The sequence below is a fragment of the Neoarius graeffei genome, chromosome 3, assembly GCF_027579695.1.
Source record: "Neoarius graeffei isolate fNeoGra1 chromosome 3, fNeoGra1.pri, whole genome shotgun sequence".
NCBI classification, from domain to species: Eukaryota; Metazoa; Chordata; class Actinopteri; order Siluriformes; family Ariidae; genus Neoarius; species Neoarius graeffei.
In genome coordinates this window covers 4,770,572-4,776,571 of record NC_083571.1, presented here as the reverse complement: position 1 = coordinate 4,776,571, position 6,000 = coordinate 4,770,572, and the positions used below count along the sequence as shown (strand labels likewise).

The 6,000-nt window shown below is 49.3% G+C and overlaps 1 protein-coding gene across 4 annotated transcripts in view; it reads left to right on the top strand.

Moving 5' to 3' along the window:
- The first annotated feature begins 1,129 nt into the window (after positions 1 to 1,129).
- Positions 1,130 to 6,000, top strand: part of asb2a.1 (ankyrin repeat and SOCS box containing 2a, tandem duplicate 1) — a 41,874-nt gene continuing 37,003 nt past the window's right edge. For 3 of the 4 annotated variants that reach the window (XM_060916294.1, XM_060916292.1, XM_060916295.1), the window contains exons 1-3: positions 1,130 to 1,166; positions 1,352 to 1,587; positions 3,872 to 3,985. The gene's annotated coding sequence lies outside the window, so the exon portion shown is untranslated. The remainder of the gene's footprint in view (positions 1,167 to 1,351; positions 1,588 to 3,871; positions 3,986 to 6,000) is intronic. The other variant, XM_060916293.1, reaches the window with a different exon arrangement.

Sequence of the window (6,000 nt, the reverse complement as noted above, 5' to 3'; positions counted from 1 at the left end):
CACCTGAAATCTGTGATGATGGACACTGAGGTTTTCCCAAAGAATAGAAGACGAGGGAGAAGATTAAATGTTTTCTTCAAAGGGAGACCGACTGGATGATTAAATTAAATAAATTAACTGGTGTAGTGGTAGGCACTGTCGCCTCACAGCAAGAAGATTCTGGGTTCAAGCCCAGCAGTCGGCGAGGGCCTTTCTGTGCGGAGTTTGCATGTTCTCCGTGGGTTTCCTCTGGGTGCTCTGGTTTCCCCCACAGTCCAAAGACATGCAGGTTAGGTTAATTGATGGTTCTAAATTGAGCGTAGGTGTGAATGTGAGTGTGAATGGTTATTCGTCTCTGTGTCAGCCCTGCGATGACCTGGCGACTTGTCCAGGGTGTACCCTGCCTTTTGCCCGTAGTCAGCTGGGATAGGCTCCAGCTTGCCTGCGACCCTGTAAAACAGGATAAGCGGCTACAGATAATGGATGGATGGATGGCTTGGTGGGATGAACTCTACCGAGTGAACTTCTAGTTTTATTTCTTCCCAACGTAACTCTAAAAGTCATGAACAGATTTGGATGAAATTTGGTGGACACCTTTAGTACTATCCCAGGTTCTCGTGACGTGAGTTAGATATTGATAATACAGTATGAGTCTTGGTGGAGGGATGGACTCTACTCTACCGAGCGCCCTTCACGTCGAGTTGGTCATGTGTTTTTGAACATGGATTTTATTTTGTCCTTCTTGAGTAATAGGGACCAAGTCATGTAACATCTGTTACTTTTTTCTTTACCTGTTAAATGTGCACACCTGTTACATGTGGGTGCTTGGCACGTCCTGATGAAGACTTTGTCATCGAAATGCGCACGCACGTAGCCTCAGGTTTCTTTTCTTTGTTGTTAATGCTCTTTGTTCTTACTTGCATACTAGTTTATTTATTTTTCAATGACAAAATGCAATAACTGGCAACACAGCCTATTAATAAACCTTACAGTATTAAATTTGATACCTTGTGCCTTGTGAGCACTTTTTTCTTCATGCACAGTGTTATGTTAGGGAATGGCCACTAGAGTGCGCAACACACACACATCAGTAAATGTACAGAAGCTATTTTGGGATATTGTTACAAAACAGTGGCATTAAAAGAAGTGAAGTGCATTCGATACACATGCTGTGTTCTAGTGTTAGGGTAAGTATAGAAAGGGGATGCAAACTTTTGCACTCAGGTGTATTTGCATGGAATAAACCCTAAATATATATATATATATGGATCGCTTCATTCTGGGATTTTGTGTGTTAGCTTTAAAATAAACAAATGAACAAACAGCCTACAGCCTGCTTTAGCCTGAAACTCCTTTCATGTGTTTCTATCAGAACTTCTCTCTCGGTTCCTGAGGTTCCTGAGGTTCCTGAGAGGAATCTGAGCCCTGAGGCTGGCAGGCAGTGCTCCTGAGATCATGTGCACCCTGTAGAAATGTCCTGTAAACAGAGCGGGGACACAGGGACACTTTTGGAAGAGGACTCGGGCAGCTAAACCCAAACAGAGCGTTTCTGTGACTTTAACTTGAATTCTTGAAAAATCAGACGGAAAATTAAACTTTCAGAAGAAGGTGAGTGTCCTGGTACATGTTTACGGACATTATTTGATATTATATTAATATTTATTTCCACTTTGATTGCATTAATATAAAAACGCATGGCTTGATCTCCTGTGCTGTGAAAGCAGCTCTCACCCTCACAGCCTGCACAGTCCACCTCATTAATTATTCATGATGTTTATTCATGTAAGACTGACACAAAGCAGGACTTTTATATTGATACTGTTTGATTATCGGGTTTATTTACAGTTTACGTTTGCATATCTGCCTGCTGCTGGTGTGTTCTCTGATATTTTAAGAGCTAAAGGATCAAACTGGGAGAAAAGAAACAGGGGACGTTAAAATCTGGAGGGTTGAGCAGCAGGTTCTCTATTTATAAACCTGAAGAACAGAGATGGTACACAAGGGAACTATTTTTATCCGACATGTGGGTCAGACACAATACATCTTTACACACACACACACAAAACAAGTGGGTTGAAAAAGGTCAGACTGTTTCACACACATTTGCTTTAATCCCGTGGTCTGTTCACTGAGCTTCATGAGCTCTGAAGGTATTCAGGGATACTCAGGGTATTCAGAAGTATTCATGGGTACTCAGGGTATTCAGAGGTATTCAGGGGGTACTCAGGGTATTCAGAGGTATTCAGGGGGTACTCAGGGTATTCAGAGATCCTGAGGGGTACTCAGGGGATTCAGAGGTATTCAGGGGTACTCAGGGTATTCAGAGATCCTGAGGGGTACTCAGGGGATTCAGAGGTATTCAGGGGTACTCAGGGGATTCAGAGGTATTCAGGGGTACTCAGGGTATTCAGCGGTATTCATGGGTACTCAGGGTATTCAGAGGTACTCAGGGTATTCAGAGGGACTCAGGGGTACTTGGGATATTCAGAGGTATTCAGGGGTATGCAGGGTATTCCGAGGGACTCAGGGGTAGTCAGGGTATTCTGAGGGATTCAGGGTATTCAAAGATCCTCAGGGGTACTCAGGGTATTCAGAGGTATTCATGGGTACTTAGGGTATTCCAAGGGACTCAGGGGTACTCAGGGTATTCAGAAGTATTCAGGGGTACTCAGGGTATTCAGAGGTATTCATGGGTACTCAGGGTATTCAGAGGTACTCAGGGTATTCTGAGGGACTCAGGGGTACTCAGGGTATTCAGAGGGACTCAGGGGTACTCAGGGTATTCAGAGGTATTCAGGGTTACTCAGGGTATTCTGAGGGACTCAGGGGTACTCAGGGTATTCTGAGGGATTCAGGGTATTCAAAGATCCTCAGGGGTACTCAGGGTATTCAGAGGTATTCATGGGTACTTAGGGTATTCCAAGGGACTCAGGGGTACTCAGGGTATTCAGAGGTATTCAGGGGTACTCAGGGTATTCAGAGGTATTCATGGGTACTCAGGGTATTCAGAGATCCTGAGGGGTACTCAGGGTATTCAGAGGTATTCAGGGGTACTCAGGTTATTCAGAGGTATTCATGGGTACTCAGGTTATTCAGAGGTACTCAGGGTATTCTGAGGGACTCAGGGGTACTCAGGGTATTCAGAGGTATTCAGGGGTACTCAGGGTATTCAGAGGTATTCAGGGGTACTCAGGGTATTCAGAGATCCTGAGGGGTACTCAGGGTATTCAGAGGTATTCAGGGGTACTCAGGGTATTCAGAGGTATTCATGGGTACTCAGGTTATTCAGAGGTACTCAGGGTATTCTGAGGGACTCAGGGGTACTCAGGGTATTCAGAGGGACTCAGGGGTACTCAGGGTATTCAGAGGTATTCAGGGGTACTCAGGGTATTCCTAGGGACTCAGGGGTACTCAGGGTATTCTGAGGGATTCAGGGTATTCAAAGATCCTCAGGGGTACTCAGGGTATTCAGAGGTATTCGGGGTACTCAGGGTATTCAGAGGTATTCATGGGTACTCAGGGTATTCAGAGATACTCAGGGGTACTCAGCATATTCAGAGGTACTCAGGGTATTCAGAGGTATTCATGGTATTCAGAGGTACTCAGCGGTGTTCACGATTACTCAGGGGTACTCAGGAGTACTCAGTGGTACTCCAGATTACTCAGAGGTACTCAGGAGTTCTCAGAGATTTGGGTCATTTGGTTTGAAACTGTAACACAATGTGCAACACAGCTGTGTGTAATATAACAGTGTTCCAGGTGATGAAGAACAAACTCGTGGCTCAGTGAAGTGACAGTTTTTAAATTGACTTCACTTATTGTTGAATGACTTTTGATATTTATTGAAAATTATTATTGACATTTGTTAAAATTAGAGCTGTGTGTATAATAGAGTGTGATCTACATGTGTGATGGAGATGTGACACACTTCCGAATTGTTACGGGAATGTGGCAGCGGGGGCGTGGTCAAGCGTCGGTCTGTGACCGGAGGGCAGAGTCAGGGAAGGTAAGTGGCAGAATCACTACACCTGATGTCAATTAACCTCTGTTTGTGTGTCTTCCCAGTGACCATGCCCTATATAAGGAGAGAGAGAGCAGAGGAAGTGAGCTCTCTCCCCAACCAGACGACTTGTGTGTGTGTGCATGGCTGGGAGAGTGTGTAGTTTGCATCTGAAAAGAGCAAAATAAAACAAGTATGGAACTTTATTCTGGCCTGCCGTCTTTCTGTGCTCCACCCCCTCCTATGAACTGCTACAGTGGTGCTGAAACCTGGGATTGAGCACAGGAAAAGAACAGCCCCATGGTGTCCTCCACCTTCACAGACCTGGTCCACGCCCTCGCCACGGCCCAGCAGAGCCAGCACCAGGTGCTAGTCACCCTCCGAAAGGAGCAGGAGCACTGGTTCGAGGCCCTGGTGCTGGCGCAGCAGGAAGACTGACAGGCGTTCCGGCACCTCCTCGCATCGGCGGGGTCCACCACCTCCACCACCGCGGGCCCTTCTCCCCTCACCCTCACTAAGATGGGCCTGCATGACGACCCCGAGGACTTCCTCATGCTCTTTGAGCAGGCAGCAGAGGCCTCGGGCTGGCCAGTGGAACAGTGCGTGGCACGCCTCCTCCCCCTGCTAACGGGCGAGGCTCAGCTGGCTGCACTACAGCTCCCCGCCGATCGCCGGCTGGTCTACGCAGACCTTCTCCGGGCCGTCCTCCAGCGGGTGGGGCGCACCCCTGAACAACAGTGACAGTGCTTCCACGCTCTGCGTCTGGAGGAAGTCGGCCAGCTGTTCGCATTTGGCCAGCAGCTCCGGGATGCCTGCTGGTGGTGGTTGAGGGCCGACAACCGCGACACCGAGGGGATCATCGATCAGGTGGTACTGGAGCAGTTCATCGCCCGCCTACCAGAGGGAATCACGGAGTGGGTCCAGTGCCACTGCCTGGCGTCACTGGATCAGGCCATCGAGTTGGCGGAGGACCATTTGGCAGCTGTTCCGACGGCAGGACAGCGGACATCCTCTTCTTCCCCCTCCTCTCTCTCTCCCCTCCTGTGTCTCATCCTCGCCCCGTTCCCCCACCGCAGAGGGGGGGGCCGGCCCCACCCCAGCCGGCCCATCGCACCCGCGGTGCCCTCCTGTTTCTCCCTTCTGTGTCTGTCTCTTCCCCCTCCCAGGTGAGTGAGCCCCAGAGCGCCAGTGTAGAGAGGAAGCCCGGGCCGGTTTGCTGGTGCTGTGGGGAGTCGGGCCACCTCCAACAGCAGTGCTCGGCAATGGAAGTGGGCGTGGTGGCTCGGATCCCCGATGCTCCAGGAGCCGCCCTTGATCAGGCCGGAGCGTATCGCATACCGGTGAGTATCCAAGGGGATACATATCAGGCGTTGGTGGACTCTGGCTGTAATCAGACTTCAATTCACCAAAGCCTGGTGCAAGACGAGGCATTGGGGGGAGCACAGGGGGTGAAGGTGTTGTGTGTGCACGGGGATGTTCACAGCTACCCTTTAGTGTCAGTCCACATTTTTTTCAGAGGGGAAAAATTTAGAGTAAAGTTGGCGGTTAATCCTCGCCTCACCCATTTAGTGAAGAGTGGGTCCTGCCATAGTTCAGCAGGGGGAGGTCCCGGTGTCGCATTGGCGGGAGCAGCTGTCACAGAGCCATCTACGTCATCTCCGCGTCAGAGTGAGGAGCCGCCGGCTCCTCCTCCCTCTCTCGGGGAATCCCTCATGGATTTTCTGTTAGAGCAATCGCGAGATGAGACTCTGTGGCATGTGTTTGACCAAGTGAGAGTAATCGATGGTCAAATGCTCCAGCCAAACACCAGCCCGTCCTTCCCCTATTTTTCTATTATGAAGGATAGATTATACCGCGTGATGCAGGACACTCAGACTAGAGAGCAAGTCACACAGCTTTTGATTCCAAAGAGCTGCCGGGAACTGGTATTCCAGGTGGCTCACTTTAATCCCATGGCTGGACACTTAGGGCAGGATAAGACACTAGCCCGAATAATGGCCCGGTTCTATTGGCCAGGGATT